Source organism: Hemitrygon akajei, chromosome 13 (genome assembly GCF_048418815.1).
Source record: "Hemitrygon akajei chromosome 13, sHemAka1.3, whole genome shotgun sequence".
Classification (NCBI taxonomy): Eukaryota; Metazoa; Chordata; class Chondrichthyes; order Myliobatiformes; family Dasyatidae; genus Hemitrygon; species Hemitrygon akajei.
In genome coordinates, this window is record NC_133136.1 from 82,521,167 (window position 1) to 82,544,960 (window position 23,794).

At 42.8% G+C, this 23,794-nt stretch overlaps 1 long non-coding RNA gene across 2 annotated transcripts in view; it reads left to right on the forward strand.

The window, feature by feature from the left end:
* The first annotated feature begins 570 nt into the window (after positions 1-570).
* The window catches only part of LOC140738016 (uncharacterized), a 105,764-nt gene continuing 82,540 nt past the window's right edge, over positions 571-23,794 (forward strand). The window contains exon 1 of one of the 2 annotated variants that reach the window (XR_012101281.1): positions 571-674. This is a non-coding gene — a long non-coding RNA (uncharacterized lncRNA). Of the gene's footprint in view, positions 717-23,794 lie in introns of both variants that reach the window. The other variant, XR_012101282.1, reaches the window with a different exon arrangement.

Genomic DNA, 23,794 nt, shown 5'->3' on the forward strand with positions numbered 1-23,794 from the left:
CATTTTTATGAGAGAGGTCAGAGGAGAACGGCCAGACTGACTCAGGCTGACAGTAACTCAAGGAGCCACACATTACACAGTGGTGTGCAGAATGGCCTCTGAGTGCACGACGTGGATGGGCGACAGCAGCAGGGGATTACCAACGTACACTTAGTGGAGACTTTATTAGGTACAGGAGGTACCTGAGAAAGTGGCTGCTGAGTGGACGTGGCTGCACTGTGTGTGAAACAGACTTTGCTAGTCCTTTCTGGATGTCCAGACTTGTATGGAATTGGCTAAGTATTTTGAAATGAATCACATAGAAAGGATGTGGAATTCGTCTAGATAAACAGGATTAGAATAGCAACTCTCATGAAAGTCTGTCTCAGAGGGCTGAATGGCTTTCTGTGGTGGATAACTGCGCAGCTGGAACTCTGTAAGCGCTTGCTAACCTGGAGCTAGTTGCTCACCGGCAGGAGATTTTCCTTATCTGTGGGCTCATTCGTTTGAATCTTTACCCTTGTGAAGGTTAATGAGTTTCAGTAGGCTGCTGGCACTGAACGTTGCAATGTAGTGGCACTGCATTCATCGCGTCCCATTACTTCGGAGGGATGGAATAAACTTGTGCTGCCACTCTGTCAGTGATTAGGTGGCACCATCAATATTAATATGGACGTAGCGTTATGCCGGCACAGGTAGTGATATCAAAATATTTGTTGAATCTCAGGATAAATAAGGTAAAAAGAAAATCCTTCTGGCACTATCTTTTGAGGTAATTGCAAAAGAGATTACCGTAGCTCTGACGTTATATGATAACATTAATAAGGCAAACAAATCGAATGCTATTTGTCTGTTACATAAAGGAAAGTTTGGACCATTCAAGTCTCATGTGAGTGTTCAACTGTTCAGTTAGATCATTCCTTTAAGTTGCCTTTTTCCCTTGATACCTTTAGCCAACAAAAACCTATCTTTGTTTGAAATTTCAATTGACTCAGTTAGACCACCGGCCTTCTGGGGAACGGAGTCCTTGATTTCAATTACCCTCTTTGTGAATTCTGCAAATAGCATCCACTGAGTAAATGCTGCCGCCAATGTACAGTTGATGAAGTGTTTTCTCTCTCTCTCTGTCCTCTTTCCCTCTTTCACTCTGTCTGTCTATCTATCAATCCATCTCAAGATCACATTGAGGATTCGGTGACAAATTTTGTTTGAAAATATGATAAATTCCTTGGACATTTCATTACTTGGGAGGCACAGAATAAACTCGGTTTGCAGCTGAGTCAGTGATTAGATTGGCACCATGAACCGATGCGACGTGCAATGTGATTGAGGCTTCTGTTGGCATAGCCAACTATTTTACCTAACTTTTTTATTCATTAAAACCTATCTCATCATACTGCTGCATTATCTAAGTGTGAGGTGATTGCCATTATCTTTTTATTTTCCTTTTCCACCTCCAGATACCTCTCAAATAGCTTCTGTAAGTGTTATCTCTGATTAGCAGACAGCAATGCACTGTCTGCACATAGGAACCAGTGCACTGTCTTCTTTTTATGAGCACACTGCTGTAGTTGCTAAACTGCTGGCCCTGGCACAGAGAGAAATAAGACATTGTTGGGTTCTGGAGATAATGCAAAGGAAGCTCGCAGCATATTAAATGTGAGTGTTTATGTGCATGTGCCCACAACAGAGAATGGGCCCAATACTTACAATCTTGATCGTACTTACTCATTTCTCAGGAAAGCTCAACTTCAATTTTTTAATCTATTGATTTTTTTTATATATAGTCAAGATTTTACAGCTCTCCTAGAACTGTAGTTTTGAACACATGAAATTGTGTCATTTTGTCATTTAGAAAGAGTGCTTTATTTACATCTTGTAAGTTGACTCGGAACATGGAAAATGAGAGAAGCTGCATATCAACCTGTACATTATCACTTCATCGAGAACATTTTTTTCTAAAGCTCAGATATTTCATTCATTGTTCAATATTAGCTGTGAGAATCGGCTAACCTTTGTGATATGACCTTTATCTGAGAGGCATTCATTTCAATTCGATTCATTCTTTCTATGCCTCTTTGCTCTTTCAGACTACCTCATTCTGTTCTGTGTGTCCGCTGCTCAACCCCCAGTTGTGCTGTGTTCCAAGGGGATCTGGATCTGTCTAGTTTGTGCAGGAATATTAAAGTCAGGACATAAGTCATCAACATTTGCAAAACCTGTGGAATTTTGCAACTTGAAACAGCCACAGAAAGCACCAAATGCATATAAGTTGGTAAAAACGAACCAGAAAGAAAATCAGGCAGTAACTAACTTGTTAACAGTTGATCCTTTTAAGTCAGGGGTTCCCAACCTTTTTTATGCCATGGACCCTTACCATTAACCAAGGGGTCCACAGGTCCCAGGTTGGGAACTCCTGCTTTAAGAACAGAGAAGCTCTGTCAGGTCTAATGAAAATGATTTAATGCTTCACTTAGGAGTGTTTTTTCTCCTGATTAACACCCTGGCTAATCTACAATGTCTTTTTATCATTATTTTTGTAAATTGTTTATCTTACTTAGAATTGTACACAAAGCTTTCTAGAATTTCAATTTGAATTTAATATCTTTTTATAACTGTAAGACAAAAAGTTTTACCATGAATTGAACAATTAGATTACGATCTGGCTCTGCACCATCAAGGCCCAGAGAAGTACATTAAACTTTCTCCATTTGATTGTATAAAATCTTGATTGATGCTATGAATAATTGAGAATGTAAGAAAAAGAGGAATTGGGACAAAGAGGGTTCCACAATTTTGAGTAACTTGCAAAGTACATGAATCATCAAGTCAGCTGTGTAAAACAGTTTCAAAAATAGAGAATCCAATTCACAGTATTCAAATAGATACAATCACTACAATTCAAGCCCCCATAAAAAAGAAACAAATGACGGAGCAGGTTCGGCAGTCTGATGGTCTACTCCTGCTCCTGTTTCTTATGTTCTTATGTTGAGGCTTTCATTTAAGTTCTGCATGTAATCATGTGAGTGTTCCATTTCAAAATGTAAACTTTTCCACAGGTACTTTTGATAGTTTCATTTTAAATCAGAAGCTAAAAATAAAAGAAATGCTGGAAAGCTGAAATAAAATACTAAATATGAGATCTCCTCAGCAGGATAGGCAGCATTTGGGGACTGAGGGATGTAGTTAAGGCTCTAGGTTGATGACCTTTGCAATCTTTTCCATGTTTATTTATATCTTTATTTATCAGTTACCCAAGAGATAGCATGCCATTAAATTCTGGAATCTATACTGCATTATCAATACAATGAGGATCAAACATGCACGATAGTTGGTATCATCAACTTTAATGCTTCTGCATTGGATCTTTAAAATGCCAGCCTTACCCTGAGTCACATCATGTCCACTAGTAAGAATAAGACCATAAGACCATAAGACATAGGAGCAGAATTAGGCCATTTGGCCCATCGAGTCTGCTCTGCCATTGCATCATGACTGATTTATTTTCCCTCTAGAAACCATTCTACTGCCTTCTCCCTGTAACCTTTGACACTCTTACTAATCAAGAACCTATCAACCTCCACTGTAAACATACCCAATGACTTGGCCTTTACATGTCAACTGTGCAATGAATTCCACAGATTCAACACCCTCTGGCAGAAGAAATTCCTCCTCATCTCTGTTCTAAAGGGATGTTCTTTTATTCTGAGGCGGTGTCCTCTGGTTCTAGACTCCCCTACTATAGGAAATATCCTCTCTATATCTATGCCTTTCAGAATTTAATAGGTTTTAAAGAGATTTCCACCCCCTCCACCATATTCTTCTAAACTCCAGTGACTGCAGGCCCAGAATGTCAAATGCTCCTCACGTGTAACCTTTTCACTTCTGGAGTCACTCTCGTGAACCTCCTCCGGACCCTCTTCAATTCCAGAACACCCTTTCTTAGATAAGGAGACCAAAATTCCTTACAATGCTTCCAAGTGCAGCCTGATCAAAGCCTTATAAAGCCTCAGCATTACATTCTTGGAAAAGATACATACCATTCTTATTGGAAAACCATGGACTAAAATTCATCTAGCTCATGAATATAAACAAATCATCCAAAGCATTGGAGACAGTGAAACTGAACATCAGAATGATATTTCAAAGGACAGCAGGTACTTCAGCAAATACTTAGAACTAAAGGACAGATGGAGGACCAGTATATTTTGGATCTGGAGATGATGTTGTCCAGAAGGTTCATTGGAATTAAGAAATGAGGTGCAAATAGCGTGGCTACAGCTGTTTTATTAAATGTCCATAACAAAGCTCTGAGAGCAAGTAACACAAAAGCAGGTACTAAATCCAATTGTGACCACATCATTCCAATAAAGAACCTTCCTCATGGCTTTTCTTTATACTGAAAACTGGTTCAAGGTGGATGAATAAGGGATCTTCTCTGATAAGAACAACCTGTGAGACAACAAGGTCATCAGGATTTGATGAAGAGCCTCGGCCCGAAATGTCTGCTGTTTATCATTCTCCATAGATGCTGCCAGACCTGCTGAGTTTCTCCAGATCTTATGCGTGATCCTCTGAATTTCCAGTATCTGCAGAAGCTCTTGTGTTCAGTATATGCCCGAAATACCCAGAAGGTCAAATAGTATCTCCAAAGGAAGGAAGAGCTTTAACATTTCAGGGTGCAATTAATTCTTACATTGGTCAGTAACAATAATCCTAAAGTTTTGGTATCTTTATCTGAAGTTGACTCGTTTCTTATTCTTTTTCATGATCCAATATTCATGAGAATACTGGGACAAATGTCCAACTTGGGCTGAACTGTAACAAGATGGGAGTTAACTGCCTGCTGTTTTTACAAGCACCCAAACATAACTTGCGTTAGCGTAGTAGGTTAAAATAAGTACAAAAAATGCCTGTGTGCATTTTTTAAAATTTCTCTTGTTGCCCCACTTGTCTTTCAAAAAGGAGATGAAGAATTACCCATCAGGAATGAGTGATTGAAGTACTGACTTTCTCCTTTGTTCCCACCATCTTGAATTCTCAGCTGGGCTTCAATACAGGTGTCTAGACTGTCTGCCTGAATCAAATGCAGCCATGTGAATAAAAGTACTTTGGGAGTAAACTATGTATGTTGGATGCTGTCTTCACCTTTTGCTCTTGCCAGCTCCTGTTTCCTTATGCATCCATGGATGATAGAAAATGGAAAGCCACCAAACCTAATGTGTTTAAATGAGTCTTCAGCTGCTACTGGCAAAAAACTATAGAATGTTTGGGAAGTACTCTATATCACAAAAGAGCTATTTTTCTACTTATTTGATTTTAAAGTGGTCAGAGTAAAACAATGTAACCCTTACATCATCATATTTTTGTTGCCAGAGGGGTTCTTCTGGGAGTACTTCTGAGAAGCAGTGACAGCAGGGAGGAGCAAAGAGTGCTGCATCTGCAGGGGGAATAGACTCAGAGGAGCCCTACCTCCTCAGCAGAGATTATTGGCCCAGGAAATATCCTCGTGGTACTCCGAACGTAAAAGGTGATTTGTTGCTGCAGTGAGGTCACAATGAAGTACAATCTGCAAACCCCTGGCAGGACGACTTGCAGCTGATGTGCCCTGAAGCTCACAGTCTCAGCTGCCTCAGGGGGATATCAGCTCCTTCAGTCAGTAGGTATGCCCCTATTGAGCAATGATGTTTGTTTCCTCAAGCAAACACTTGCAGCATTTTCCTGGTTGATACCAGAAAGCAGCAGAATAGAGCTTTTCAATCTGCAGAGGTTGCTAGCTTCCCGGCTCTTGCCGCAACAACTCAGCTGAGCTTGCAGCATGGGTCATTAATTTTGTCTGTGCGTACAACGGCCATGAACCGTGTAAGGTTTGGCCTAACCTCCTGCAACCGGCTGCATGTAACGTGAATTGTTCGTCTCAAGTCCAGAAATTAGAGGCTCTTCACTCTTTGCTTGGAGACAAAGGCCATTTCCTTTATGGCTTCCCTCAGGAATACACACTCAATAGCCATACTGCACTGCCATCAGGACCCAGTGTGCGAATGTCATGAGCCCTTTGTCCAGTCAATGTTGCAGGGTGCTTAAGACCACTGAGGGGGTTGAAAAGAGGGTGAGGATTTTAAACTGGAGATGCTGCCTAACTGAGAAACTTGGTAAGTCAGCAAGCACAGTTGAACAAGGCATGGCAAGCTAGGATGGAGACATCAGAGTTTTAGATTATCATATGATGTCAACAGAATGAGGGAAAACAGTCAGGGATGCAATGAAACAGTTGAAGGTAGAGGTAATGAAATCAATATAAGGGGTCAGCTGAATGGAGCCAGGTAAGTATGGCCTTACCCAGTTTATGACATTAAGGAGATAGATTTTGTCTCAACAGTCATCAACAGTGATCTTTCTCTTCCTGTCAGGCTCAATGTCTTTCATTCTTGGTTTGATGGACGGAATGATGTACCGTTGACGAAGGCTTCCCTTCCCTCCCCACCCCCTGCCTCCCCGAGGAGCAGGCACTCTGTCTGGCTGCAGCTGACGTGAGGAAGACCCTAGCTAGGGTCACCCCACGTAAAGCTGTGGGGCCTGGTCATGTACGGGTGCTGAGGCGCTTTGCAGCTCGGTGAGCTGAGGTTCTAATAGACATCTTGAACATCTCTCTGGAACAGTATCCTGTCCTCTCAGGCTTCAAGGCAGCCACCATCATCCTGGTGCCCAAGAGGGTGACAGTAATCTGCCTCAATGACTACCGTCCAGTGGCACTGACTTCAACAATAATAAAGTGCTTTGAGTGGCAGGTTATGGATTGCATTAAATCCCATCTTCCTGCAAAATTGGACCTGTTCCAGTTCACTTATCACTCAAATTGGTACGTCGATGATGCCGTTGCCTCTGCACTCCACTCCGTCCTGTCCCACCTGGAAAATGGTGCCTTATATGCCAGGATGATGTTTATTGACTTCAGCTCGGAGTTTAATATGATCGTCCCTCGGAAGCTGGTGAAGAAACTGTCCTCATTGGGTTGCCACACTTCTCTCTGTAACTGGGTCCTGGACATTTTGACAGAAAGTCCACAGTCAGTCCGTGTTGATAGAAACATCTTCAGCTCCATTACCCTGAACATCAGTGTTCCCCAGCGCTGCACGTTCAGCCCACTGCGGTTCACACTGCTGGCACATGACATGTCGAGCAGCTGCTAGAATGGTGTGAGCACAACAACTGGATTCTCAATGTGGACAAGGCTGAAGAGATGATTGTGGACTTTAGGAAGGTGTAGGCTGACAACCCCTCATTGCGCATAAATGGATCCTCTGTGGAGAGAGTTAGGAGCACCGAGTTTCTGGGAGTGCAGATGATGGATAATCTCACCTGGTCACTCAACATCACCTCTTTAGTCAAGAAGGCACAGCAGCGACTCCACTTCCTGAGGAGACTGAGGTGAGTGAGGCTCCCCCTATCGTCCCCCCCACACCATTTAGAGTGCTCTGACCAGCTGCATCACCGTCTGGTAAGGGAATTGCAAGGCATCTGACTGCAAGTTCCTACAAGGAATTACAAGGACTTCTGACAGGATCATCAGTGTCTCCCTTCCACTCATCGGAGATATTTATCAGGAGCACTGTGTACATAGGGCCCTTAGCATTGTCAATGATCCCCATCATCTGTCCAACAATCTCTTTAATCTCCTACTATCAGGCAGGAGGGACCATAACATTAGGACAGAATTGCCAGGATGGGAAACAGCCTCTTCCCCCAGGCCATGAGCCTAATGAACTCCCTGTCAGCACCCATGGCTCATCACGTGTGAAGTGCCAGTAACGTCATACTGTTTACTTTTAAACTTGCATCGCATATGCACCTTATTTTTTGTTAATTTTTTTGTGGTAAAATTACTTTATGTGTTAGGTGTATGTACTGTAGGGGTTTTGGGGATTGATGTGTCTGGTTCTATTTTTTTTTGTGTGGGAGGAGGGATTTGGGGTTTGATGATCGTGTTGCCGTTCTTTCCTACCTTGGCTTCATGGCTATCTGGAGAAGAAGAGTTTCAGAGCTGTATACTTTAATAGTAAAATGAACCTTTGAGTTGTGCACCTTGGACTGGAGGAACATTGGTTCATTTGGCAGTACACATGAGAACGGTTGAATAACAATAGACTGAACTTGAACTTAACCTTGCTAGACATGGTGGATAGACAGAGCATTAAGAAGGTTGAGAAGGCATACGGTGCATTGGCCTTCATCAACCGTGGGATTGAGTTTAAGAGCCGAGAGGTAATGTTGCAGCTATATAGGACCCTGGTCAGACCCCACTTGGAGTACTGTGCTCAGTTCTGGTCACCTCACTACAGGAAGGATGTGGAAACCATAGAAAGGGTGCAGAGGAGATTTACAAGGATGTTGCCTGGATTGGGGAGCATGCCTTATGAGAATAGGTTGAGTGAACTTGGCCTTTTCTCCTTGGAGTGATGGAGGATGAGAAGTGACTTGATAGAGGTGTACAAGATAATGAGAGGCATTGATCATGTGGATAGTCAGAGGCTTTTTCCCAGAGCTGAAATGGCTAGAACGAGAGGGCACAGTTTTAAGGTGCTGGGAAGTAGGTACAGAGGAGATGTCAGGGGTAAGTTTTTCATGCAGAGAGTGGTGAGTGTGTGGAATGGGTTGCCAGCGGCAGTGCTGGAGGCGGAAATGATAGGATGTTTTAAGAGACTTCTGGATGGCTACATGGCGCTTAGAAATATAGAGGGCTATGGGTAAAGCCTAGGTAGTTCTAAGGCAGGGACATGTTCGTTACAGCTTTGTGGGCCAAACGGCCAGTATGGTGCTGTATGTTTTCTATGTTTCTATGTTTCTTTCAATAGAGGAATGAGCAAGTCAAAGTTACCTTTGCATAGTCACAGAAAAGGAATGAAGGACTTTATCATTGACACTCTGGCAGGGATGAAATTGTGGGGTTCATAGATGGAGCTTTAGTTGGGCATGGACCTGCGCTTCTCCAGCACACTCTGGAGTGGAAAAAAAAGGAAGTGAACTGATAGTTTGCAAAAAGTGAAGTTTCCTTTTGTTCCTTCCACAGAAGTCCACAGAACTGAAGGTTAGAAGCAGATGCCGCTCACGTAGGTTGCTTTCTTATGCATTTAGCACATGTAACTAAGGGCCAGTTTCAATTCTGTGCATCCCGTTGGTTAGCCCATTTTCCTTCAGCTGAATGCACCTTCATTGTAGCATCCAGATTAAGCACTTTACCTTCCCCTTCACTATCACTTCCAGTTCCCAATCAATTGGTTTAATTTTATAGACCAGGGAAATAGGTAGGATCAAAATAAACTGGAACATGTTAAGGAGAATGGAGGCAGCAGGCAAGCTATATCCTATGGTTACACTCTGCAACCTGTTCTACCTAAGCTATTCATATGCCAAATTCATCAACATCTTGACTAGATAGTTCCAGTTAAAGCTAGTATGCACGGGTTTAAATCAGCCTGCACATGCTCAGAGAGCAGAAGAAACAGATCGTTTCAAAGGTCAATGCCAAGATTCAAACCTCAGGAACTTTGGTGCTTGTTATAATAAGTTTAATGGCAGCAGGTCCATTTCTACCCATCTAAATCCAGCCATGACATGGGATCTGATTCCCAGCACCTCAAACAGCTGTCACCCAACATCTAAGTAAAGCACTGAAAACAGACTGCACACAGGGCATGGACAGACCTTTTAGAAACATAGAAAATCTATAGCACATTACAGGCCTTTCAGCCCACAATGTTGTGCTGAACATGTAACCAACTCTAGAAACTGCCTAGAATTTCCTTACTGCATGAACCTGTATTTTTCTAAGCTCCATGTATCTAAGAGTCTCTTTAAATACCCTATTGTATCTGCCTTTACCACCTTCACTGGTAATGCATTTCACACACCCACCGCTCTCTGTGTGAAAAACTTACCTCTGACATCTCCTCGGTACCTATTTCCAAGCACCTTAAAACAATGCCCCCTTGTTTATGCCATTTCAGCCCTGGGAAAAAGCCTCTGACTATCCACATGATCAATGCCTCTCATCATCTTATACACCTCGATCAGGTCCCTCTCATCCTCTGTTGCTCCAAGGAGAAAAGGCCGAGTTCACTCAACCTATTCTCGTATGGCATGCTCTCCCATCCATCATAACTGCTTCTGCAGTGTACCTGGGCCTTGTAGGGTAACACAGCAGTCAGCAATCTGGCTGTAACAGATGATTAGGATTACTGGAGTGCCACCCCTTGGGAGCAATAAGTGCTCTGCACCATGCAGATTTGTTATTCTCTTTGGAGGTGATTTCATTTGTGATCACAACACTGCGCCTCCAGTAGGATTTATGCCGTCCCTCCTCTGTGCTGAGCCACAGCTCTGCTGTAGTACCTTGCCAGTAATCTGAACTATGAGTATACCTTTCATTGCATGCATTCATTTCTGTTCTTTTCATCCCCTTTAATCTTTTTCCACTGTGCTGTTTTTCATCGTCTCTCTCTGCCTCTATGGGGGCATGGATTTGAAGGGGAAGCAGCAACACTTATTGCACGTAAAGTCCGCTGAGAAGTTGACGAAGCGCCAGGGCTGCAGGTCTGGAGAGCCGGCGGGCAGAGGGCAGAACAGTGGTGCAGCACTGCTTCACAGCTCGAGGATCCTGGGCTTGGCTGTTGTCTGTGTGGAGTTTGCAAGTTCTGCCTGTGACCTCTGGGTAATCCAACTTCCTCGCATGTTCCAAAGATGTGTGCGTTGTAGGTCAATAGATGACACTAAGTTGTCCCTAGTGTATAGGTGAAAGGTAGAATTTGGGGAGAGCAGATAGAATGTGAGACATATTAAAACATTGGGACTAACGTCGAATTGGTGTAAATGGCTGGTTGATGGTATACCTCTCTATGCAATTCAAGAGCTGGAAGGCAAGATTAAGATGGGAAACTCTTTCTAAAATGGCATGGATATGATTATCTGCTATTGCACATGGGTGAGCTTCATTGCCTGCACGTGTGGGCTTTGCATAGGAGCTGCTAGTTAAACCATCAATGAATTTCCCTTGTGGCAAAGGTACCCTTTTTTGGTTTTCATATTGACTCAAACAAAGCTGTAAAGGCTGTCTGAAGATACCATTACTGGTGTTAAGACATGAGTCCACTAACTATTTCTTGCTTTTTGTCTTGCTCTGTGTGTCTTCCACATTTTTTGGTGTTGCTGTGTTTCAAACAGGCTGAGACTCTCTCCCTCTCTCTCCTCCTCCACCCTTCTCCCTCCCCCTCCCTCCCTCTCCCTCCCTCTCTCTTGCTCTCTCTCTCTCTCCCTCCGCCTCTTTCTACTGCCTGCTTTTTGTCCTGTTTTGTGTGCATGTCCTCCTCTTTTTTTAAAATCTTGCTGTGTTTCAAGAGGTTTGCTAATGCAGCTACATGTATGTCTGAGAGCATCTAGCTTTTGCAGAATCTTTAAAGTCTGCAAAATTTCTTTCAGAGCATATCACTACCATACACCTGAAACAGGTATGGAAAGCACCAGGTTCTGACACTGTCTTATCAATAGTCAAGAGAAATCGATCAGAGCTAAACTGTACTGTAGGTTGTTGCTGATCTGGTTATGTGGTGGTGGGAATCTTTGCACTCTGCATTCAGCAACAAGAAGGACTAGACAATATGGCATAGTTGTGGCAGATCTGTCCTGCACTCGATGAGGTTATGATTTGCCGACTCTGAGCACTTCTGGCGGGGACTCACTGCACTGCTGCTGTGTAAACATTCACACATCTGTTACCAGGTGCATGTTGGTCAATAAATATGCGTGTCAGTGGGATGCACAAGGGACTTGTGCCCCCAATAGTCATCCAAAGGTAATAGATGTGTTTACGTGTTTGCCCCATGAAGAAGTGTTCATGCACCCTCCAAAAACTGGAAAAATTAATTCCCTGTACATTTCTCGATGTGTGGTCACACCAGCCACGCTCTTCCAGAGCCTGAAGAGCACTTCAAGTGACAGCTACTAATCCGAATCTCATGAAAGCTTATACTGTTCGAACTGTTTAATACAAAATTGCTCCTCCTGTTTCGGAATACCCAGTCCCGAAATGTAGTTTCAGCCGCACCGTAGCGTAGTCGTTAGCACAAATAGTACAGGCAACCTGGGTTTAATAACCACCGCTGGCTGCAAGGAGCTTTTCCATCTTCTTGTGACCATGTGGGTTTCTTCCTGCTGACGCAGGACGTGCCAGTTGGTAGGTTAATTGGTCATAGTAAATAGTCCCATGATTAGGGGAGGATTAGATCAGGGGATGGGCTGGGAGGGTCTGCTTTGTACTCCATCTCAATAAATCAATAAACAAGACTCTTTTTGGTTAGCATATTCTCACAGCAATCTTCTTTATTGTTCCTTGCTTCTTTTTAATTAATTTTTTATGAGTTTCTACAATGCGACAAAACAAAAAAAAGTAAAAAGGTTTGCACAGTGCAAAGCAAACGTATCAAATGTACAGTTCATAACAATTAAGAAAAAGCACCCATAGTAGTATCATATAAAGTTAGTTACCACCCCACCCTCCCACTACCCAACTCCAAGCCAACCTTACGATATACACAAAAGTTAATCAGAACTTTTATCACCACAGAGCTGTATTTATAAAAAGAAGGTATATTGCCTACTACCTGAACTATAATATGTTTACACATTAAAAAAAAACTGTAAATCTTAATGGAAAGAAGCTGGAAGTAAGGGATTTAAATGCAAAAGAAAAGAGGGAGGGATGCACCCTTAATCTAAATATTTGGGGAAAGGTCTCCACACCTTTTGAAGCTTTATGTCCGAATTAAGAAGTGAACAATGGATCTTTTCAATGTCTAAGCAGAACATAATGTCTCTGAGTCATTGAGCATGAGTGGGTGGGGGCGGCGTCTCTCCACCTAAGAAGGACTGCACGTCTGGCCAAGAGAGAGGCGAAAGACAATGTACGACGCTTAGTCGGAGTCAGGTAGATGTCAACTTCTCCTGAGGGGTCGAAAAGAGCAATCAGAGGGTTAGGTTCCAAGTAGCAATTAAGTATATGAGATAAAGTTAAAAAAAATCTCTCCAGAATTTCTCCAAGCTATGATAAGCCCAATACATATGGATAAAGGAAGCCTTGCCCCCTTTACATTTATCGCAACAGGGACTAATATCAGGATAGAACCATGATAATTTAGTTTTAGATACATGAGCCCTGTGTACAGCCTTGAACTGTAAAAGGCAGTGGCGAGCACATAGAGAAGTTGAATTAACTGACTTGAGAATTGAATCCCAAACCTCGTTGGACAAAGTAAAATTTAAATCATGCACCTCCCTTCCATGTACCTCCCCAAACACCTCGAAAATGTTGCAGTTATACTTCCCTCGACCGCTTCCTCTGGCATCCATTCCAGGTACTCACTACCCTCTCAGAATCAGGTTTAATATCACCGGCATGTATTGTGAAATTGTTCCTTTCTAGCACTGTATGTTTTCTGAGCAGACATTACCATGTCAACCAAAATTTTCCAATTTTCTAGCAGTTTTTAGAAACTTGGTATCCACTGGCAGTGCGATAGTAAGGCCAATTGCTTTAGAATAAAATAGAACCAGCACAATGTAATGTACTCCTCGTCTCCCGATATAATTTACAATTACTCAAATATATTTGGCATAATATAAAGGAAGAATGTTGGAAAGCATGTTGCAGAAATATTTAATTGTCAAAAGCTAGTTTCAGAAATTCGAACAGCTGCTTACTGTTTGTGACATTCACAGAAATTAATTTGTAATCCCAGGGAATTTACTCCACTACTTAATGGACTTATGTGAGTATTTCATAGTCTAATCAGAATGAGTTCTGAAAACAATCATTAAAAATCAGAAAAACTGGCAGTTTTGATCTCCAACGTTTACTTGAGCTGTTCTTCAGCTTTCACTCTGATGCTGATCCACGGAATATCAGAATCCCAGTGGAATGCAGGATTTTATTTACTTGTGGGATTTAGAGTTGTTCCTCCTCCGATGGTTTTGGATCAAACAGCACAAAATCTGAATGAGGCATTCTAAACGCTTAAAAATAAACTAGACATCAAAGAGGCAATTTTACAAATTTGCACAGTCTGCGTGGAGCTTCGCCCAGCAGGAAGGTGAATTCGTAAAAAAAAATTCCTTAGAAGTCCATTTTATACCAAAGTAAGAAGTCTGTTTTCCTATTTAATTCTATGTCCTGTGACATTAATTAGTAAGCTGCTTGCAACCACTTAATAAGCTTTTACAAGAAAAAGTGAAAGAATGTGAAATTATAAAACACCCTTCCAGACCATAACATTTTGCTAATAACTTGAAATATTTTCTGAAATGTTGTCACTGGTAAACTTCACGGAAACGCATAAAGGCTCCACAAACCACAATGAGATCAGAGACCAGATAATCCAATGTTCAGTAGTTTGATTGAGGGGTAAAAGCTGCCAGGAACACAGGGGGGACTTCCATGCACTTCTCCGAACAGTGAGGTCTTTTACTTTAGAACCATAGGGTAATACAGCATGGAAAAGGGCTTAAGCCAATGGGTTCATGCTGACCACAGCAGCTTCCTTGCTAGCCACAGTTGCTCGTATTTGGCCTATAATTCTCCGAACACCTTCCTTCCATGAACCTCCCCAAATACCTCAAAAATGTTACAATTATACTTCCATCGACCACTTCTTCTGGCAGCCATTCCAGGTACTCACTACCCTCTCAGAATCAGATTTAATATCACCGGCATGTATTGTGAAACTCATTAACCTTAAGGCAGCAGTGCAATGAAATACATGATAAACAAATATAGAGAAAAATATCTATGTCTGTTAAATTGTTAAATTGAAAGAAGTAATGCAAAAAAAGCAGAAATAAAAGAAGTAGTGAGATATCGTTCATGGGTTCAATGTCCGTTTAGAAGTCGGACGGCAGAGGGGAAGAAGCTGCCCTGAATCACTGAGTGTGTGCCTTTAGGCTTCTGTACCTCTTTCCTAATGCTAAAGATAACGCAAGCAAGACCCCAGCAATATACGGACTGAGAACTGCCAGATCTACAAGCTGGTTTTAGAAGAGGCAGAGACACCAGAGGCCAAATTGCTAACCTATGCTGGATAATGGAGAAATAGAGGGAAATCCAGTAAGGTATTTATCTATGTTTTGTTGACTACTCTAAAGCCTTTGACAGTGTGGACCATAATAAACTATGGCAAATCCTTAAAGAACTGGGGATACCTGGACATCTGATCTGCCTTATGAGAAGCTTGTACAAAGATCAAGAAGCAACAGTTAGAACTGAACACGGAACAACAAACCGGTTCAAGATTGGGAAGGGAGTATGACAAAGCTGCATACTGTCACCCTACTTATTTAATCTATACGCTGAACATATCATGAGGAATGCTGGTCTGGAGGACTCAAATGTTGGAATCAAAATTGCCGGATAAAATATTAACAACCTCAGATATGCAGATAATACTATTCTAATAGCTGAAAGTGAGGAGGGTCTGAGGAAGCTTCTAATCGAAGTGAAAGAAGGAAGTGTAAAAGTTAGCTTGTTATTCAATATTACAAAAACCAAGATTATGTCGACCAGCCCTATTAACTCCATGGTAATAAATGGAAAGGAAGTGGAAGCAGTGACGGATTTTGCCTTCCTCGGTCCAAAGATTTCTATAGGTGGTAATTGCAGCCACATAATTAAATGGTGCTTACTTCTGGGGAGGGCAGCAAAGGCAAATTTAGTTAAAATACCGAAGAGCAGAGACAACATTGTCTACGAAGATTGGTATAGTCAAGTCTATGGTATTTCCAGTCGTGATGTATGGCTGTGAGAGCTGGACTATTAGTGTGGCTGAATACAGAAGAATCGACGCCTTTGGACTTGGATGCTGGAGGAAAGTGTTAAGAGTTTGTTGGACAGCAAGAAGATCCAACAAGTCAATACTTGAAGAAATACAGCCAGACTGCTCACTAGGAGGCACTGCTGCGATGAGGCCACACTCAGGTTGGAGGAGCAACACTTTGTATCCTGTCTGGGTAGCCACCAACTCAATGGCATGAACACCAATTTCTTGAACTTCCAGTAATTGACCCTTCGCTGTTCTTGATTCCTGTCTCCCTCTCTCACCTTATCCCCTTACTAGCCCACTCGTGCCTCTGGTGCTCCTCCTCCTTCCCTTTCTTCCATGGTCTTCTACCTTCTCCTATTAGATTCCCCCTCCTTCAGCTCTTTATTGCTTTCATCAACCTCCCAGCTCTTTACTTCACCTGTCCCCCTCTCCCGGTTTCACCTATCACCTGCCACCTTGTACTTCTTTCTCCCCTCCCCCCCACCTTCTTACTCTGACTTCTCGTCTTTTTTTCCAGCCCTGATGAAGAAGCTCGGCCCAAAATATTGACTGTTTACTTTTTCCTTGGATGTTGCCTGAGTTCCTCCACCATTTTGTCTGTGCTGCTTTCCTCATGTTTGTGTTTCCTTGAACTTTGCCCCTCTTTCATCCTAACAGGAATGTGCTTCCCCTGGACTCTTCATATGATCCTTTTAAAAGCTTCCCATTTGCCTGATGTCCTCTGTCCTTCCAGTCAACCTTAGATAGATCCTATCTAATGTCCCCAAAGTCCGCTCTCCTTCAGTTTAGCGATTTAACCTGTGGACCTGTTCTATTTTTTCCATAACTATTTTAAGACTAATAGAACATAGAACATAGAGATTTACAGCACATTACCGGCCCTTCAGCCCACAATGTTGTGCCGACCATGTAATCTACTCTATAAACTGCCTAGAATTTCCCTAGCTCATAGCCATCTATTCTTCTAAGCTCCATGTATCTATCTAAGAGGCTTTTATTGTATCCACTTCCACCACTGCTGCCGGCAGTGCATTCCACGCACCCAACTACTCTCTGTGTAAAAACTTACCCCTGACATCCCCTCAGTACCTGTTGCCAAGCACCTTAAAACTATGCCCCCTAATAGGGCTAATAGTGCTCCCCATCTGCCATTCCAGTAACTTGCATGCCTTGTTCCTCCGAACAGGTCCAGTATTCCTCCTTTCTGAATAGCTTCCTCTAAATATTTCAGGAAGAAACTGTCTTGGATGCACCACAAAAATCCTTCTCTATCCAGGCCCTTTGTACGCTGGGTGGTTCAGTCAATACCAGAAAATTAAAATCTCCCACTAGCGCTATCCTACTATTCTCAGATACCATTTTTTTTAACAGTATGAAGGTAGGTGGGATCAGGTTTAATATTTAATTTGTAAAGGGTAGCTTCCAATTGTACAGTACATAAGTGCCAATTTGGCATATTTGTTGCAGTCACTGGAGGAGCCATAAACAAATAGTCTATTGATATGTTTGTATTAAGCCATGAGAGACATTTCACTAGAAAAGAAACCATTGATAGTGACAATACAATCCACTCCAAAATTTAACTAGCCCTTGTTTGGTTTTGATCCTGAAAAAAAGATGGTAACACTTCAGAATCCATCAATTCTTACATAAGTGAACAAGTGGCCTGGTTATTCATTGCCAAAGAAAATATCTTTCTTTAATTTTTTTTGAAGACCCTGTTACTTCAGCTGGCTTCTCTGATTTGAACTGATTTAGGGCATATATTTGAAAGACAGGACTATGATCCCTTAGTGGGAAACAGATGCCATCTCTCTTTGTAAAAGTGACATTTATTCCAAGTTGTAATTAATTAATGGAGTCGGTGTGCTGTTGATGATGTTACGTCAACTGGTGATAAAACATATGCAGCCTCATCTCCAGGCTACAAATGAGCAGCCAATACAAGCTACCACTCTTTCATTTCAAACCAATGGAATTCCTAAATCTTCTGTAGGAGATTGATTTAAAATTGAAAAATGCTCTATAGCCTTGCTATTGTCTTCCAAAATGAGTATGATGATGTAAATAAATTAAGTTATCTATGAATGGCACCAATTTAGAAACTTTCTCAAGAGATTTTCATCATTCCGAAGATGCGCCTAATATCCAAAGTGATGATCTTGTTCCAGTATTAACAAAGGAAGATTTTAGCTACTAATCTGTCAACAATTACCAGTATAGTCTGTTAATCATTAAATCATTTTAACTTTATTTTATTTGTGTTTTATTTACACTTTAAATTTTCCACTTCCAACTTGCCTGCAACATACTCCTCAGATCTCTGACAAGAGAAAATCTGCAGGTGCTGGAAAGGTCTCGAGCCGAGACATCGACTGTTCTTTTCCATAGAAGCTGCCTGGCCTGCTGAGTCCCTACAGCATTTTGTGTGTGTTGCTCGGATCTCTGTGTGGGTGCCATCAACATTATGGAAGCATAGAAGAAGCAATCTGGCCAATTATGTCCATGATGGTTAAAAATGGATTTTAAATGAATCCCATTTCCTGGCTTCAGGTCTATAGCCTTATTGTAGCCATGGTCCATCAGGTGTTCATCCAAGTACTTCTGAAATGGGGTGAGAGTTCCAGCTCTACCTTACTTTTATCTAATGAGACCCAGACCCACTCTAGGACTTGAAGAATTAGCAAACTCCTCTTTAATTCTTCCACCAGTTAATTTAATTCATGTCTCTTGTACAGTCTCCTATGGGAACTAAGTTCTGCCTGTTCTTTTTATCTAAGCTATTGAGAATTCTCTTCTTCCTCACTAAGAGCTACCACATTCTAGAGAAAACAGCTCCTTTCCAGTAAACAACTCCTCATATCCAAAGTACTTTAGTACTGACAATTCAACGGATTTGTTAATTTCATTTGCCTTTCTCAACTTTTATCATTTTCTTCTTATTATTGTACATGGTATTCTAACTGTAGTCTAATTTTTATATCATAGAATTCTAACATGATTGATTTGTCAAACCATCTCACAGATAGATCTGCTACAGGTCTACCACATGCTCATTGCTGTTCACCTATGATGGGCATTTATAAAGCCGAGCATCCAATGATGCATTTCATCCCTCTTTCAGGATAAGACAGCAGACAGCAGCAGCCACTTGGTATAGGCAGACATATCCTCATGCCAGGTCACCTGTTCCAAGCACAATTTGCAGAAGAAAAGCAGAAAGCTTACTATCCATCAGCCCAGAATATTGATCCAGGGAAGTGAATCTGAGTCCTCCTCAACTGTGGAGTTTAAATTTAATTTAATAAATCTGGGATAAAATGTTTATATCAGTAATGGACATGGTTGATAAAATCTCCATCTTTTCCATGCTGTGCCAGTATTTCCCAGATGAGAATGATATCAATAACTTCTGTAGTCACAACTCAACCCCGTTAAAAGGTGGCAGCTGTCTAGTTAAACTGCTGCTGACATTTGCAACATTGGTCCCCTACTGAGATGATAACCAATAAACGTCCAATCTACCACAAGCTGCAGCATCAATCATCCAATATGCAGTCAGCACAGAGCTCAAAGCTGCCTTCATTGGCTGTGGTGGACCTGGCTTAATTGTACAATGTAATCACAGTAGGAAACTATCCAGTGTAGATTTACACCAAAGAAGTAGGAAGCTGTAGATGCCAGGAATCTGAAATAAAGTACTATAAATACTCAGCAGGTTAGGCAGCACCTGCGAAGAGAGAAACAGAGTTGGTGTTTCAGGTCTCTGACTTTCAATTTGCATCTTCATCAGAAGTCACCAACCCGCAATGTTACCTCTGTTTCTCTCCCCAAAGATGTTGCCAATCTTGCCGATTGGAACAGAGAGCATAGAACATTAAAATGCAGTATAGGCACTTCAGCCCGTGATGTTGTGCCGACCTTTTAACCTACTCCAAAAGCAGTCTAACAATTTCCTCCCACATAGCCCTCCATAGTGTATCTATGAGTGCCTTAAATGTTTCTAATATATTGGCCTAGACTACCACCCCTGGCAGGGTGTTCCACGCACCCACCAAGCCCTGTGTATAAACCTACCTCTGACATTCCCCCTGTACCTTTCCCTAATCACCCTAAAATTACATCCTCTTGTATTAGTGACGTCTACCCTGAGAAAAAGGTGCTGGACTCTATCAATGCCGCTTATCACCTTATGCAGTTCTGTCAGGTCACCGCTCATCGCCCTTTGCACCATCTCTAAAGCTTCCACATTCTTTCGGTAATGTGGAAAGCAGATTGAGCACAATACTCCGAGTGTGGTCTAACCAGAGTTTTATAGGGCTGCAACATTACCTCATGCTCTTGAACTCAATCTTCCGATTAAAGAAGGCCAACAACTATATACCCTCTTCATTTCATTTTTCAATCTTTTTATTGATTTCCAGTAAAATATATACAAATCAGAGGAGAAGTTCAGCAAACAGATAATACAAAAGACATATAAACAGCAATAAAGGAAAGTATATATTGTCAAAATCAAATAGGTATAGGTATAACTATATGCACTCTTAACAACACAGTCAACTTACGTGGGATCTACGGACATGAACTCCCAAGATCAGCCTGTTCCGTTACACTGCTATGAATTCCATTATTATCCTTTGCCTTCAAGTTCGACCTTCCAAAGTGTATCACTTCACACCTTTCCAGATTGTTTCCAAATGCTTTCAATTTTATATGAAAATTAGTTAAATTACCAAATCTAATTTCTCTTCAGTCTAAAAAGGTCAGGAGAATAACAGATGAAAACCAAGAAGATAAATTAAGTACATTAAACATATAGCCTTGTCACTTTACATTTCCTTTGTAGTTTATCTTGATTTGCTAGTTCTCTTCCTCTGTGCCTTAAATTATGTGGACAATCTTTCTTGCAGAAGTGAACACATAGTTTTGTAACAAACACAAGGAAATCTGCAGATGCTGGAAATTCAAGCAACACACACAAAATGCCGGTGGAACGCAGCAGGCCAGGCAGCATCTATAGGGAGAAGTACAGTCAATGTTTCGGGCCGAGACCCTTCGTCAGGACTAACTGAAAGAAAAGATAGTAAGAGATTTGAAAGTAGGAGGGGGAGGGGGAAATCCGAAATGATGGGAGAAGACAGGAGGGAGAGGGATGAAGCTAAGAGCTGGAATGTGGATTGGCAAAAGAGATACAGAGCTGGAGAAGGGAAAGGATCATGGGATGGGAAGCCTAGGGAGAAAGAAAGGTGGGTGGGGAGTACCAGAGGGAGATGGAGAACAGGCAGAGTGATGGGCAGAGAGAGAAAAAAAAGGTGAGGTGGAATAAATAAATCAGTTATGGGGTAAGAAGGGGAGGAGGGGCATTAACGGAAGTTAGAGATATCACTGTTCATGCCTTCAGTTTGGAGGATAACCAGATGGAATATAAGGTGTTGTTCCTCCAACCTGAGTGTGGCTTCATCTTGACAGTAGAGGAGGCCATGGATAGACATATCAGAATGGGAATGGGACGTGGAATTAAAATGTGTGGCCACTGGGAGATCCTGCTTTCTCTGGCGGACCGAGCGTAGGTGTTCAGCGAAACGGTCTCCCAGTCTGCATTGGGTCTCACCAATATATAAAAGGCCACACCGGGAGCACTGGACGCAGTATACCACACCAGCTGACTCACAGGTGAAGTGTTGCCTCACCTGGAAGGACTGTCTGGGGCCCTGAATGATGGTGAGGGAGCCAACCTTATCAGCTCTGGGGATCTCCCATCCACTACCACCAACCTCATAGTTCCTACACCCCGCGCTTCTCGTTTCTACCCAAGATCCACAAACCTGCCTGTCCAGGTAGACCTATTGTCTCAGCTTGCTCCTGCCCCACAAACTCATTTCTGCATGCCTTGACACTGTTTTATCCCCCCTTGTTCAATCCCTTCCCACCTATGTTCATGACACTTCTCATGCTTTGAATTTTTTCAATGATTTTAAGTACCCTGGCCCCACCGCCTTATTTTCACCATGGACGTCCAGTCCTTATATACCTCCATCCCCCACCAGGAAGGTCTCAAAGCTCTCCGCTTCTTTTTGGATTCCAGACCTAACCAATTCCCCTCTACCACCACTCTCCTCCGTCTAGCCGAATTAGCTCTTACTCTCAATAGTTTCTCCTTTGGCTCCTCCCACTTCCTCCAAACCAAAGGTGTAGCCATTGGCACCTGTATGGGTCCCAGCCATACCTGCCTTTTTGTTGGCTTTGTGGAACAGTCCATGTTCCAAGCCTATACGGGTATCCGTCCCCCTCTTTTCCTTCGCTACATCGATGACTGCATTGGCGCTGCCTCCTGCACGCATGTTGAGCTCGTCAACTTCATTAACTTTGCCTCCAACTTTCACCCTGCCCTCAAATTTACCTTGTCCATTTCCAACACCTCCCTCCCCTTTCTTGATCTTTCTGTCTCCATCTCTGGAGACGGCTTATCTGCTGATATCTACTATAAGCCTACAGACTCTCACAGCTACCTGGACAATTCCTCTTCCCACCCTGTCGCTTGCAAAAATGCTATCTCCTTCTCACAATTCCTCCGTCTCCACCGCATCTGCTCTCAGGATGAGGCTTTTCAATCCAGGACGAAGGAGATGTCTTCCTTTTTTAAACAAAGGGGCTTCCCTTCCTCCACCATCAACTCTGCTCTCGAACGCACCCCTCCCATTTCACGCACATCTACCCTCAACCCATCCGCCCGCCACCCCCACTTGGGATAGGGTTCCCCTTGTCCTCACCTACCATCCACCAGCCTCTGTGTCCAAGGTATAATTCTCCGCAACTTCCGCCACCTCCAACGGGATCCCATTACCAAGCACATCTTTCCCTCCCCCCCCTTTCTGCTTTCCGCAGGGATCACTCCCTACGCGACTCCCTTGTCCATTCGTTCCCCCCCCCATCCCTTCCCACCGATCTCCCTCCTGGCACTTATCCCTGTAAGCGGAACAAGTGCTACACCTGCCCTTACACTTCCTCCCTCACCACCATTCAGGGCCCTAGACAGTCCTTCCACGTGAGGCGACACTTCACCTGTGAGTTGGCTGGTGTGGTATATTGCGTCCGGTGCTCCCAGTGCGGCCTTTTATATGTTAGTGAGACCCGACGCAGATTTGGAGTCTGTTTCGCTGAACACCTATGCTCTGTCCACCAGAGAAAGCTCCCAGTGGCCACACATTAAAATTCCACATCCCATTCCCATTCTGATATGACTATCCATGGCCTCCTCTACTGTCAAGATGAAGCCACACTCAGGTTGGAGGAACAACACCTTATATTCTGTCTGGGTAGCCTCCAACCTGAAGGCATGAACATTGATTTCTCTAACTTTCATTAATGCCCCTGCTCCCCCTCTTACCCCATCCCGATTTATTTATTTCTCCCCTCCCTTTTTTCTTTCTCTGCCCATCACTCTGCCTGTTCTCCATCTCCCTCTGGTGCTCCCCTCCCCCTTTCTTTCTCCCTAGGCCTCCCGTCCCATGATCCTTTCCCTTCTCCAGCTCTGTATCCCTTTTGCCAACCACCTTTCCAGCTCTTAGCTTCATCCCACCCCCTCCGGTCTTCTCCTATCATTTCACATTTTCCCCTTTCCCCTCCTACTTTCAAATCTCTTATTTCCTTTCGGTTAGTCCTGACGAAGGGTCTTGTCCCGAAACGTCGACAGTGCTTCTCCCTATAGATGCTACCTGGCCTGCTGTGTTCCACCAGCATTTTGTGTGTGTTGCTTGACATAATTTTGTAGTGCTGCTGTCTGATATAGCTTAACTGGAGCATTTACAAACCGATGGCTTCTTCTGTAACTGAGAATATACAAAAAACCCATCAGAGCAGTCACAGTGACAGTGCCTGAGTAAAACTCCACTCGGTAGATTTAATAGTAGTAGAAGTAGCAGCATCGCTTACAGAAGCATCTTCCGCCTTAC